Here is a 15,603-nt window from a genome sequence, read left to right as displayed (position 1 = left end):
ATAACAGCTTACATGTTGAAGTGTCGGGGGGGATTTCTATGTTTGCGCTCACCTTGTTTGAGACAATGAGCGCAGTGTCACCTGTGCATCCCTGGATATGCCTTGAAGGTGCAATGCTTAATTTGTAATCAAAGGGGAAATGTATCTAAATTTATTAGGATAACCAGTTACTTTGTAAATAGACTGATAGAGAATCTTAGCAATTTTTGCTGGAGAATGGTTGCAGGAGAGGGGTCATGGATCAATGGAACAGTTATTCATTGATACCACTGTTTAAGACCCCAGAATCAGAATAAGCCTGTGTCTGGCCTGGGAACAAAGCTTGGGAAACAGGCTCTGTGTCTAGGCCTGGGAAACTGTACAAGGTCTCTCTAGGCCTGGGAAATAGAGCAAGTTCGGAATGAGATAATAAGGACAGGCATAAGGACAGCCTCGAAGATATGCTCTGTCCTTGGAAGGCATGACTTAGCAATGAGAACTCGGCTTGGAGAACTTAGCTACAGCTGTAACCACCCGTAGGAGAAGTAAAACAAAGACCTTTGTAAACTTGACCAATGAGAGCTGTTGCTGACTTTGCTTGTAGCAAACCCTATATAAACGGACAGGATTTTTGAATAAAAGAAGCTTGCTTATCAATCATACTGACTGTGCTTGTCTTCCCTGCGCCCGCGTAATCACCACTTGTCCATTCTTTGTACAGAACAATCTTCTAAACCTTTTTAACTTAATGTGACCATGATACATTCCTAATCTTCATATTGCAATATATTTTCTAATTACATGATTCTGTAAGCCCTTGTAGACCATGTGCAATTTCTACCGGAGGTTGTCGTCAGCCTCTGGTGGTCGTTTTGGATGAAGGCTCAGAAGGCTTCCTCGGGCTTCAGCTGTTTTACCTCTGTTTCTGCACATGCTCTACAAGATTGTCTGCTCAAATAGGCACTGGTGAGTCTTTTGCAGTTAGCTTGTTCTGCTAAATTTGCTGATTTCTAGAAAGTGCTTCATTCCCATCCCTGGGTACAAAGTAACTACTTCTTTCTGCACAGCTTTTAGCATAGCTCAAGCATTATCTCATTGCCTCGGCACCTAAAAGAAGGTAGGGAGGAGGGGGCAAACCAGTGAGAGTGATGGGTCATTATCTTGTTAGCCAGGTATCAATTCTTAGATTAACTAAGGGCTATTCTTGTCCATAAAGTACGTGCGGGGATACCACAAGGACAGAGGCAACGCGTGGATTTGGAGCGCTGGGCTTGGCACCAAAGTCCTGCTCTTGAGAGGCGTGCAGGGACACAGGGAATGTCAGAGGACAATGAGAGACGGGGACATGAGGCCATAATGGGCCAGGCATGATCCTGCACAGGATGGCAGCAAAGACACTTCCTCACCATGGCTCTGGCACTCCAGGGCACCCCAGAAAGGGCCGAGGAGTCCTATGTGTAACCAGGAGAGAAGACTGACATCACTGTGGGTCCCAGCATTCCCCAGTCCCTTGCTGGCCATTCAGTGCACACTGGGGACGCTGGGCATGTGTGGGACATGGGGATGGGGTGCACAAAGTTAAAGGGGGACCCCAAAGTGGAAGGAGTGGAAGCCAAAATCGCTGGGTGGAGATGCCCAAAGAGGAGGTGTGGTATCCCAAAATGAATGGAGGACACCAGAAAATTGGGGCGATCCCCCAAAAGGACACACAAAGCTGTTCCCTCCCTCCATTACTTACCAACAAGAACTATCTACCAACTGTGATAATCACATCAGGACCATTTACTCCATAACCAGCTAAGAACAGGACTGAAGAGTAGTTTTGTAGAGTAGGATTGTAGAGTAGGATTATAGTTTAGGATTGAAAATAAAGCTTCTGAAACTTTAACTTGCCTGGAAGATTCCCTTTTTTTCAGCCTGTGAATACACTCAGCATTTCCTTCTGAGTTGTCAGCTGTCTCTTAAAGCTACAAAGTGACATTTCTTGGTGCCTTTGGTAAGGTTTAAAAGTGGGGATGGCTCTTCTTCATTCATGCCCTCCAGACTACACTGCCCTTGGCATATGGGCCACTGGTCCCACTTGGCACATCTGTGGCACTTCTAGATGCAGGCAGGAACCAAAGCAGAAGTGGTGCAGCCACAGACATCTCTGTGATGTCACTTCGGTCCTATGAGCTCCCACAGCTTTTTGTGATGTCACAATGACATCACTGTGATGTCACAGAGCTGCCTGCGATGTCGCATGGACATCCCTATGATGTCATACTGACTTCTCTGTGATTTCACACAGCTGTCTCTGATGTCACACTGACCTCTTGGTGACGTCACACAGCTCTCTGTGATGTGACATGGACATCACTGTGATATCACACAACCTCCTGTTATGTCACACAGACATCTCTGTGATGTCACACAGCTCTCAGCGCTGTCACATCCACATTTCTGTGATGTCAGGATGACATATCTGTGATGTCACACAGCTGTCTGTGATGTCACACTGACATTTTTGATGTCACAATGACATCATTGTGATGTCACACAGCAGTCTGTGATGTAACCCTGACATCTCTGTAACATCACACAGCTCTCTGTGATGTCACACAGACATATCTGTGATGTTACACTGACATCAGAGTGATGTCAAACAGCTGTCTGTGATGTCACACTGACATTTCTGGGATGTCACAGAGACATCTCTGTGATGTCACTTGGACTCCATGAGGTAAAAAATCTTTTTTTGGTGTCACAAAGTCATCTCTGTGATGTCACAGAGCTGTCTGTGATGTCACACAGCTCTCTGGCATGTCACAATGACAACACTTTGATGTCACACAGCTGTCTGTGATGACGTACTGACATTTCAGGGACATCACACAGCTCTCTGTGATGTCACACAGCTCTCTTTGATGTCACAATTACATATGTCTGATGTCACACAGATTTTTGTGACATCACAATGACATCGCTGTGATGTCACACAGCTGCATGTGATGTCACACAGGTATCGCTGTGATGTCATTTCCACCCCATGAGTCCACCCAGCTTTTTGTGGTGTCACATGGACATCTTTGTGATGTCACATAGCTATCTGTGATGTCACACTGACATCTGTCTGATGTCACACAGATTTTTGTGATGTCACAATGACATCACTGTGGCATCACACTGCTGTCTGTGAGGTCACACAGACATCTCCCTGATGTCACCCTTACACCTCTGTGATGTCACACAGACATTTCTGTGATGTCTCAGAGACATCTCTTTGATGTCACTTCGACCCCATGAGGTCACACAGCTTTTTGTGGTGTCACACAGACATCTCTGTGATGTCACGCTTACATTTCTCTCACGTCATACAGCTCTCTGTGATGTCACAATAACATCTCTGTGGTGTCACACAGCTGTCTGTGATGTCACCCTTGCATCTCTGTGACGCCACACAGCTCTCTGTGATGTCACACAGACATGTCTGGGATGTCACAATGACATCACTGTGATGTCACCCAGCTGTCTGTGATGTCACACAGACATCTCTTTGAGGTCACACTGACATCTCTGTGATATCACACAGACATCTCTGTGATGTAATTTTGACCCTATGAGGTCACTCTACTTTTTGTGATTTCACACTCACGTCTCTGTTGTGAGAACTTAAAATGTCTCTCAGACATTTTTAAAGGTTCCAGGCCTTGGTCAGAAGCATTCTAGACCCCGTCAGGCAGCTGGAAACAGCTGTGATTTCGAGTTTGAGCCATGGAATGAATTACCAGCTTTGAAGGTGGAACGAGCAGTCACAAAGGGTTAGATACTATAGTAAAAGTAGTTACAAAACAGAGAGGAAAATGTTTTAGTATTGTACAGGGGGGTTTTAGCACCTGTACAGGGTGGTTTTTACTTTGTACATGGGGGTCAGAAGTTATAAGATGGAGGAAAGTGGGCTGATCCTATTCTTCCTCATTCTTCTTCCTTGCCTCCATGTTCTTGGTGATGTTGGCATTCACAGATTGGTTTAGAGTAGAAAAGCACTTGGTAATATTGGTAGTAGGTATTGGGGAATAATTGTAAACATGTTATATGTAATATATCTTATAAAAGATAGCAGCAGCCCTGGGTGGGGGGGAGAGAAGAAGAAGACACTGGACAGTGAGGGTGTCAGGAGTGTGTGTGTCTCTGCCGGGGCCGCTGATCAAACAGCCGCAGCCCGCGAACACAATCTGCTAGATAACTCGCAATAAACTGCCTTGAGACCAAACAACAAGAGGCTGTGGAGTTTTTCTTTGGAAGCACGGGTTGGAGGAGAGACTTTACCACCACTCAAGACCCCAAACCAAACCCAGGGTTCTCACAGGGGATCAGAAAATTCTTTTGGGGTTTGGCTCATTCTCTCTTATTTTCTACATTACTCAGAATTCTCCCCATTTGGGTCTACTTCTGGATTAGGAGTCTCATCAGCTCCTCTGGACATCTTAGCCCTCAGTTTAGAGAAGCTGTAGACTGTATAGAGGAAGCTTACTAGATTAAATATGACAAAAGTGGTCTCTTTAACATTCAGAGGAAACTGACCATTTTCAAAAAGGGAAATAACAGATTCAGAGAAGAAGGAAAGGAAAGGCTGGAAAGCTTCATCCCTTGTTTCTCCTCTAATCAACTGGGTGTCATTTCTAATAAACCCCCAAAACATGCTACTGGAACTGGGACCTAGGTGAAGAGAGCCTGACAGAGGAATGGTTGAACAACAAGGGACATGATACTGTAAAATTAATCCGAATAGGGAGGGCTACGTGACTGCTGCAAAGTTTGCATGGCCCTGAAGAGTAGATGATGTGCAGAAAGCAGGATATTGAAATTGCTTAGTATGTAGAAGTAGATAGAGAAGAACAAAGGGGGTACTAAGCTGTTCTAACTGCAAGGCCAGCCGGACAGGCATGTATCGATCATAAAGATACTTTTAAGATAATAGTACAAGTCACATAGCAACCAATCATGAGCTTGGCTTTTGCAATATGTATGAGCTAATTAACGAACATATATAAACTATGTAATCTGTTACAATAAACTGAGACTTGATGATCATGATATCATGAGTCTTGTCTCCCGCGGCATTTTCCTCTAACAACTGGCGCCCGAAAGCAGGGACCTGATCCGAGCCTAAGGCGAGAGGGGTGCTGCGTTGGAGTGCGGGTCCTGCAGCTGGAAGGACGGCGAAAATAAAGAGAAGAGGCGAAACGCTCTTCTCCGCGCCCTGAGTGACCGTAGAAGCGGGCTCAGCCGATACGTGCTGCCGAAGCCTGAAGGAGCCAGCAACGGTACCGACGTAACCATGGAAAGGCAAGCAGCATATGATTTATTTAGTGCTTCTCTTAGAAAAAGGCAGATTAGGGGGATTGACTTAGATAAGGATCTCCCTTCACTATTGCATCATGCTGAGTCTTACGGCTTTTTCCTTAACCCCCATAGTGTTCATAAACTTTCAGAATGGAGAAGATATAGGGATAAGTTGTGGGAATTAGTGTTAGATGAGGATAAACCGGGCAAGAAAATGAGTAAACTTTGGAGAGTGGTTGATAACGAATTGTTAATGTGTCAGGCAGAAAAGAGGGCGGTGGAAGTGATACGGACAGCTCTGGAGAAAAATAAGGAATGTAAACCCTCGCTTCTCTCCAGTGAGCCAAACCCTCCGGTTCTCACAAATTTTCCCATTCCCATCTCTGCTTCTGAAATGCCTGTACCTCCCATAGACACTAGTAGCATTGAGGTGCTGGAAATTGAGATCCAAATTGCTTTATGGCAACGGGACTGGGATCCCAAATTCACTTTTTGTGAACGGGGATCAGGTAGAACGGAGCGGGCGCGGGGCCAGACAGAGCGGGGCCGGCCAGCACCGAGCCGGAGGCGAGCCCGGGGCGGAGCGGACATCAGCCGAGAGACGGAAGGCTCCTTGCTGCCGAGCAGCAGCGCAAGGGGGGAGAGGGGCGTTCCTGGGGCTCAGCCGCGCTGGAGCCGGAGCAGGCGGGGCGCGGCCGTGGCGGGGGTGTCTCTTCTCCCATCCACAAGGTGGCGCAACAAGGACGGGAGCGAGGCGGCGCCGCCCCTCATCGCCCCGCAGCGCCCAGCAATGGCGGCGGAGATGGCGGCACAGTCCTGGTTGCCATGGCAGCGACAACGCCGAGAGCAGCAGCGCCGCCGATGGCGGGATCGCGACACTACAGCAAAAATTTCAACAGCATCTTCCCAATTTCTTACAAGAGTCAGAGACGTAATGAAAAAGTACAGCAGTACCGAGTGTTTTCCAAGATACCAAGAAGGATGAACATTATGTGAATCAATATTATTTCAAATATGATATAGATAAAAATCACTGTATAAAGATAGAAATGTTAGTAATGATTTAATTACCAAAAATGTCTCTGCAAACAAAGAGTTGAGAAAATGTCACCTGATGGAATTTTAGTATTGAGTTTGTAATCTCTGTCTTTGGGTTTTTATAGATAATAATATAAGTAATAGTGATTTTTAAGTTTTATAGATAATACGATAAATAGTGATTGTTAAGTTTTTGTAAGTAATGATAAGTAGTGATTGTTACTAATGTTATATGAGTGCTTTAAAAGGATTTGCTTAAACTATTTTAAACATTTCTTATTAATAAGTTAATCATAAAATGTGAGTTGTCTGATTTTTGTGATAAGAATTATTATTAAGGTATTAAGGTATTAAGGTGTTGTTATAGTATTTACAGTCAGTTTTCATATGTTTTATTGTCTCTTTAGGTGATTGATTACAAAATGTTTTTTCAGGATCCTGTGTTTTTGATTTTTTAACTACTCATGTGTTTTCTTTATCCAATCTTTTATGCAGCTGCAATTCATCTTCCTTTAAAAATTCATTATCCAAATTTTAGTTCAAGATTTCAGACTTCAAATTTTCAGATTTCTGAAGAAAGAGTTTGTTATATTTAGAGAATTTTTGTCTTGAAAGAGATTTTAAACAGGTTCAATTATTTAATAGTTTGATAAATTTTTAATAATAAGGTTTTTTACTTATAACTGTTATTTCTAAGACTTTTGTTTTATAATGTGTTCAAACATATCCTCCAATTAGAGTTTGAGCTCTGGCCAAGCTCTGGCTCTACGTGGATGGTGTGATTGACCCAGGTGTTTTCTGCATCAAAAAGTATTCAAGTCCTTTTGGCTTGACAATTTGACCATGTAGGGCAGCTGAGCCTCAAAGGGAGTTTTGGAGAGACATGATCCGGACATGTTTTATCCAAATCTCTGATGTTTAAAGGTTTATCAGCTGCTGCAGACTCTGGGATGACAATTTGATAGTGTAGCACTTGGTAACTGTGATTTTATATGTAATATTAATTGTGTATTATCTGATTGATTTTTATTTGTTATTAGTTTCTTTACTATATGCATTGTTTTATTCTTGATGTTTTTTCATGTTTATTATAAAGATGTTGATATTTCCATTTCTTCATGCAAATTTTAAGAAACAGAATTGAGAGAGGACCCTCCAGTCCCTGTGGGGAGTGTTGAGTTTGTTTGTGTTTTAGCAGGTACAGAATCTGGATAAATTTCAGTGAAGAATGTTAAACTTATCAATTTCAAGAAAACACTAATCTCTCCACAAGTAAATCAGAGGATGCACAGCAAAAGTGGATTGTGCAAAGATTTGTGTTTCACCCACAAAAGATTGTATATTTTTAATTATGTTACAGACTTTTTTACTAAGTTTTAATATGTTTTAGTAATGCCTGTGATTTTTGTGTTTATTTTGCCATTGCTTTTCAATGGCAAAAGAAAAAGAGGGACAATCAATTAGATAATCAAAAGCATAACATTAAGTTTATCATAAATATAGTTTGTATTTAGAATTAAATTTGTTCCTTTCATGTTAAACAGAACAATCAAGAACATGAGAAATATGAAGTGGGGTGCACTTCTGTAATACTAACCTCATTTTCACCCCACGAGTTACTTCAGTGCAAGCTCTCACACAATTAAAAATCCTAGCCTACTGGACAGAAAAATAAATTAATATTTCATCTAAAATATTAAGTGAGCTTGCCACAAATATAGGTAGTATCTGTCATGCAGTTCTGCAAAACAGAGCAGCTGCCACTAATTTACTTCTTCTAGCCCAAGGTCATAGTTGTGAAGAATTTGAAGGAATGTGCTGTATGAACTTATCTGATCACTCTACATCTATCCATAAGCAAATACGAAAATTGACCGAGCTAACTCAACAGTTAAAGGTAGAGGATGGATTAGGTTTAAAAAGATAGCTAAAAGGATTGGGGATCGGACCATAGTTAAGAGACATTATCAAATACGGCATAATAGTTCTAAGCATAATTGTGATACTTCTGTTTGTTTTGCCCTGTGTGTTTACTTGCTTGCAAGGCTTGATGCAGCAGCTTTTGCAGAAAATGCTGAATGCACACCTTCTTGTCCAAAAGGAAAACGGGGGAGATGAAGAGAGCCTGACAGAGGAATGGTTGAACAACAAGGGACATGATACTGTAAAATTAATCCGAATAGGGAGGGCTACGTGACTGCTGCAAAGTTCGCATGGCCCTGAAGAATAGATGATGTGCAGAAAGCAGGATATTGAAATTGCTTAGTATGTAGAAGTAGATAGAGAAGAACAAAGGGGTACTAAGCTGTTCTAACTGCAAGGCCAGCCGGACAGGCATGTATCGATCATAAAGATACTTTTAAGATAATAGTACAAGTCACATAGCAACCAATCATGAGCTTGGCTTTTGCAATATGTATGAGCTAATTAACGAACATATATAAACTATGTAATCTGTTACAATAAACTGAGACTTGATGATCATGATATCATGAGTCTTGTCTCCCGCGGCATTTTCCTCTAACACCTAGGGTGGGATGAAGAAACTATAAACCAAATATATCTTGGACAGACTTCAGTACTCTTGTTAACAATAGTGCAACTTCTTTATTGCTAAAGTTCAATACTAAATTCTGTAATCTTAGACTAACTAATCCTATGTTTTTAACAAATAATCATCTACTCAATCCTAACTTGAAGAATCCTAAAAACGTAATCTTCTTTTAAAATAAAACAGCCTGAGTTCATAGATGATTCCTTGCTGAAGCAGACGACTGGTGCCAGGACTCCACTTGCTGCTTGCCAAATTCAGATACTCATTGCTAAATGTGGGACAGCTTTTTGTGGAGGTACTGGCATCTGCTCTTCATCTCAGAGTAGCTGGGGCTACCCTAGGAAGAAGAAATAAATAAAAAATAAAAAAAATCAGGCATGTCAGCATTTCTGCAGAGTTTAGGATTTCCTGACCTTTTCTTTAAAATAGCCTTGAGGCAGACTCAGAGGTTACCAAGCCAGGCCAGTCTGGTTTTATTCATGTAAAGCAGTAAAAATACTCTCAGATTGACTTTGGAGCCTTCTGGGAAGTTTGCAAACTGAGGCTGTTCTTTTACAACAATCTCTAGACAAGTCTGAAACCACAACAACAACCCAAAGCCCAGCAGCTGCTAAAGAGGGCAAAACTCATTCATGCTTAAAGCCACTGAAGGGACTCAAACCTTCTCCATCAAATCAACAGGTGTGAGGTTTATCAAGCTCATGATACAAATCCAAGATGAAGTGGCAATGAGAATAATACTGTCACACCAAAGCTTCTGCTCTTCTGGGCCTGAAGATCTGGTTCTCTTTGGAATGACAAAAACTCATTCCACATGGGAATGAACACTTCAAACCATCTTGAGATAAATATTTACAAGCAATAAATCTTTACCAAGTTAAAATTCAGTACAAGAAGAGACAACAACTAATGCCAGGGATGCATCCCAGGCCAGATGCACCTGACTGGTGTGCAGGACAAGTTAGAAGAGAAAACTACAGTTGCCTTTCAACATTTTGAGAGGTTCCTGAGAAGCAGTAGCTTGGACTACTGGCCTCTGCCCAGTGACATTAGCTAGCAAGAGCCCTAGCACGGGCCTCACTGCACTGCTCCCCTGCAGGGCCATGCTTGCCCTCAGCCTTCCACAGAGCATCCCTGGCTGCATCCAGTGCGAGCCAGAGCCCTGCCTGCTCCAAAGGCCACAGCTGCCCCACAGCCCCAGAGCTGCAGGGGCCTGACTGCCCTTGCCAACATCACTGCTCTGAGACAAGCTGGGCGCAATTTCCAGTGTTTTATACCACACACACACACACACACACACACACAAACACACACACACACACACACACACACACACAGACAGTTCTCCCTCCCCTCCTGCACTGCAAATGCAATGAGGGGATGCAGCACCCCTGCTGCAGCTGAGCCTGTGCAACTGCACTGCAGGAAGGGAGGGCCTATGCGGGCCTAACCCACCTCGGTGTTCATCTCAGCTTTTCTCCCTGCCTGGCCCTTCTCCTCCTTTAGCTTTCTATCCCTCTAGTTCACATTTACTATTAAATAATGTCTGTACTAGTGACTCTGGAATAGAGTCTTTCTTGCACCTTAATTCATGCAGAGGCTTCCCTTAATCATCAAATCTTTACTCCATCATTATCCACACTGGAGTTAGGAAAAGCTGTACACTGATACCTTCATTGAGATCCAAGGGACACTACTGCTTCAGCCTCCCGAATTCTTTTCACATCTTTTTTCACATGGTAGTCTTCAGCACATGATTGCTGTCATTGTAGAACTCAGAAATTTGTGTCTTTCTTAAACCCAAAAGGTGCAGGGGAAATGGAGCCGACATTTGGAGACAGGTAGGAAGTAGAATGGGATGTCAAAGCCAGCAGCCAGGAAGAAGAGTGGCCACCAGGTGCTGGCTGGAGGTAACTGAGCTACTGCTCAATCCTCTGCTTCTTGCTCATCACAGGTCTGGTCAAGACAGAACCCCGTTTCTACAATAACAAAACAATTCATTACTCTCTGACCCAGATCAGGTTTTGCTCCATTCTAAAAAAGCAGGATTTGTGAACTAGCAATGGTTGAAAACACATGGTTTTTTTTAAAAAAATACCTGTTAAATAATGGAAGACCTCCAGGAAAATATCTGCTCTATTGCATTCCTAGTTTCTCATCTTAGGACTTAGCAAGTCCTTCTCCAGGTCTACTGTTAAAAGGCTTTGGGAGGTAGCTCCCACTCCCTTCAGCATCTCCAGCAAAGCCTCCCCCAAAGGGGATGTCCTGTAAGTTTTATCTAGGTCCCAATTTCTGCTTGTACACACCAGGAAAATACTCAGCTTTTGCTGTCAAACTCCCACATGACTTACTGAAGAGGCACCTGGCTGTTTTAGAGTTTTATGTGTTAAAAATGAGATTAGTGCTTCACTATTAGAATACAGGAGTACGGGGTGTGATGGTTGATTGTGAATTCTCATCGGGATGAACAAAGACAGCAGCCACATGTCAGGAAACTCTTGTGCTTTTAGGTACAGTAGTCTAAGGTCCAGCAGGCTACCTGCTGTGCAGACTCAAAAGCTGTTGGCGGACAAAACCCTTAAATTTGCACAAGAGAGTTTCACAAGTGCTTACCAATAAGCCCTCAGTGCTGCTCAGTGCCCTTCAATCATCTCTCAGCTCCTCCCAAGGACCTTCTCAAAGCTGCTGACTCACAAGCCACAGCACATGGCCACAAGCTCCCCACACCCACTGCAAACTTCTGAACTGAGCATGGAGTAGAACAGGACAGCCGTGTGTGCCCAGGCAGAGTGAGGGAGGAGTGAAACAGAGACAGAGGAGGGACTGAGGGAATATCACCATTCTGTAGATCCTGTGTTGGTGCAGCCACGTGGATAGTGCAGAGCTGGAGTCAGCAATGAGGGTGACAGAGAGACAGAGGGACAAGAGGGCGAGAGGGCCCCATCTGCCCGGCCCTGGGGCAGCCTCTTATGTACAGGAGATTTTTCCTGCAGAGCCAGCCTTTTGAGGCCTCCTCCAGGGAATGAGTTGAGGTGGGGACTGAGCTCAAGTCTTCAGGCAGAGGAGAAATTTGGCTCAGGACAGTGCTGCTCCACCCCTGCAGGATCCTCTCTTCTCACCACAGCCTTTCTGTCACAGCACTTGGAATGTCTGAGGCAAAACATGCTTAGGCCTGCTCCTGCACATTCACATCACAGCTTTTATACCACCAGCAAGTCTGCTGAAACTTTACACAGCGTACAGAATATTAAAAATGCACAAAATACCTGAGCAGGTCTTGCTGGAGCGTTTCTCTCCGAAGGCCCTGGAGATGTTGCTTGGCTGCTGCTGGTGGGGCTCTGAGATGGAGCTGTTTTTCTGTAAGGATGGTCCAATATTTCAAGTTACAAGGCCTAAATATCAACTGTCATAGTCCTTTCCTTGCAGAGCTTCAGTGCCAGGACTCAAGGAAACAGCATGAAGCTGAGTTGAAGGAGCTTTAGGCAGGATATCAGGAAAACATGCGTGCCCCAGAGGGTGCTTGAGCACTGCAGCAGGCTCCCCAGGCCAGTGGTCACTGCAGCAAGGCTTCAGGAAGTGTTTGGACAGCACTCTTGGGCACCTGGTGTGATTCTGTGCAGGGCTAGGATCCTGGCAGGTCCCTCTACCTCAGCATATTCTAAGAACCTAGGCTTCATTTCCCAGGGCTTTCTTCTAAAAAGGCTCTTTTCCTTCCCCAATAGACTGAACTTACCTAGAAAGTATTAACTTCAACTTCGCTCTATCGTTTTTACTGTAGCCAGGCCAATCAGTCTGAAGGGTTTGAAACAGATGCTCCTTCAGACTGAAGGAATTATCCTTTGCATTCAGCTCAGCAACCTACAGGCACACATTTCAGAAAAGAAATGTTCATTACATCTATGTGCAAACTACAGAAATCTAAAAGGGCTACTTCAGTTGGGATGGCAAAACATGGCTCTCATGGTATTGTGAATGTCCTCAGGGTGAAAAATCCCTGCCACTGCCCTGGGCAAACACAGCAACAAACGTCACAGCTTCAGGGAATCAGTTCCTTAAAGTCACTGTAGGATCAACTAAAAGTGTGTCCATGTTGAATTTGAGTCCTTTGACTAAGTTCCAAAATGCTTTTTCCTAGCTAAAGAGGAAATATTCCTATTTGATATATTATGCAGATGGGGAATATTTAAAAAGGAAGGAAGGAAGGATCTCCTGCATCTTTCAATGGGTGTGCATTTTATGAAAGCCTATGAGAAAGAAATCCCAGTGGAACTTAACTCGAAGGACTATTGGCAAAGTCTCTAATTTCAACCGGTGAGGAAGTAGTAAATTATGAATAGTAGAATAGCATGATGGAAGGAGCACTGGCACAAGTTCCACGATCTCACCTCCTGAAGGATTTTTCCAAGGGAATCCTTGTCCTTTTGCCTGACTCCATCTCTCTGCAGCCGAGCAAGTAACTCTGGCTCCTTGTAATCCCTCAGAGCAAGTAAATGAATCACCCTGTCCCTGTAGGGCCGGCCATAAACAGCAGCACAAACACTCCAGTCAATGTCTGCAAGTGTCACAGTCATCATCCTCCTCTTCTCAGGCACAGGACCTGAATTGCTTTGTTGAGCTCCTCTGACCTCTGCTTTTTCTCCTAAAGTGAGGGAAAACCAGAAACAAATAGTTCAAATTGGAGGTTTGGAGAAGGAAAGGAAATTGATTCAAAAGGATGTACCAAGACTTTTGAGCCTCTGTTCAGTATTTACAGACCTCCAAGAATCTAAACAGTGAAGCATTAAACAGAAACAGTCATTAAAAGCTGGTAAAGGAGTGATACTGAATGGGAAGTTTTTATGAAAAATTTTTTATGCATGAAGCTTTTATGTGATTTCCCCTGTTCGTAAGCTCAAGCATTGAGCTATGTCTAGAATGACATGGACAGTGGGATTAAGTGCACCCTCAGCAAGTTTGCCAAAACCAGAGGCATGGGATGCCATCTGGAAGGACCAGGAAGTGGGGCCTTTGGAACCTCATCAGATTCAACACAGCCAAGTGCAAAGTGCTGCATCTTTGGGTTTGGGACTTTCCCTGACACCAAGACAGGCTTGGAGATGAAGGTGGGGAGGACTTGGAAGTGCTGGTAGATGGGAGGCTAAATATGACTAAAAAAACATACAGATATCCAGTAAAAAAATGTAATGGAAGCATATCTAAAAGTGGTCCATCAGTTTAATACCCTTCATGCTGGGATCGTGTGGCTCCTTTTGTTCTTGGCTCCTGCACTCTCTGCTCATCTCTTTGGCTTTGCTCATGGCAAGCATTTTATCAAAATCAAAGGATGGGATTTTTCCACCCTGTCTAACTCTGTTTTCTCACCTTTGGAGCTAGAAATCTTCCCCTGCACCCTGACAGGCACTGGGATTCCAGATGGAGTCCGAAATTTATCTTTCTCTTGTAGCTCATGCGTGGAGGTGGAAATGGAGCTGACACTTGGAGAGAGGTTCAAAGTTGAGCAGGATGTGGAAGGCAGGTCCAAGGAAGAAGTACTGCGGCCACCAGCTGTTGGCTCAATATCACAGGGCTCTTGGTCAATCCTCTGCCTCTTGGTCCTCACAGGATTGATAAAGGCAGAAGCCAGAGGCCGTTTCTGCAAAGATGATCCCAATTAGTTTTGCTCTGAAAAAGCAGCATTTCTGACCTGGCCATGGTTGAACACACACCTTTCTTACCTAAAATGGCCTGTCATACAAGGAGGTGCTGCAGCTAAATATGTTCTCTATTTCATTCCTACTTTCTCACCTGAGTATTCAGCAAGTCATCCTCCAACTCTGTAGCTAAATGGCTTTGGGAGAGAGACATTCCCTTCAGCACCTCTATCAATCTCGTTCCCTATTTCTGCTTAGACACCCCAGGAACACACTCAACTGTCACACACCCACACAATTCACAAAGCAACCCTAAGAAACCGCCAGTACCGTGCTGATCACAGCGTGTTCAGTGCAGAGATGATAACAACAGAGAGAAGCCCCAGTCTGACTGCAGGTCTCATTCCTGCTGTTCTCCAGAGGAAACCCTGGATCACAGCCTCTTCCCTACTGAGAACACGCTGCTCCCACCTGTGCACAGCAGCAGCTCAGAGCAGCATTGCCAGACACAGCTCTGTGCCCGCCTGCTGACAGAAATTCTGTAGGCATGGAGGTAGGACATAAGAGGATGCTGGGCCCTGCAGCATTTCCTGCTCTGGCTGGGAAAAGAGCTAGGGAAAACCAGAGCTGTTTAAAGACAATTCTTTAAGGTATAGAAAATATACCTTTCATGCAGTGTTTTCCAAGATTCTTTCTGAATTTTTTACTTGCCCTCTTGTATTGATTTTAAGCCTGACAAGTCCAAGGTATTCCCTGATGATTCAGAGTCCCCTCCTCACACATGGGATAGCCTGAACCAAAATGGGAGCCTAAATGCTGCTTAGGACAGAAAAACAAGTTTCCTACAAATGCCTCAGTACTGGAATATGTCCTTATCATAGACTTCAATAAGATTTCTCTTCAAAAAGTAGCACTGGCATTACCGTGCATGATTTAGGTACTAGAGCTGCCGTATCATCAAGAACCCTCCACAGACACAGCTAGGTACCAAAAAATATGTCCACATCTTGTCCTTAGCAGAGTTTCCTACCCACTTGTGACAAACAAGTCATGTGTGTGCAGCTTGTTGCAGGCTTT

The sequence above is a fragment of the Lonchura striata genome, chromosome Z (genome assembly GCF_046129695.1).
Source record: "Lonchura striata isolate bLonStr1 chromosome Z, bLonStr1.mat, whole genome shotgun sequence".
Classification (NCBI taxonomy): domain Eukaryota; kingdom Metazoa; phylum Chordata; class Aves; order Passeriformes; family Estrildidae; genus Lonchura; species Lonchura striata.
The sequence above is the reverse complement of the archived record's forward strand: the minus strand, read 5'-3'. Positions refer to the sequence as shown.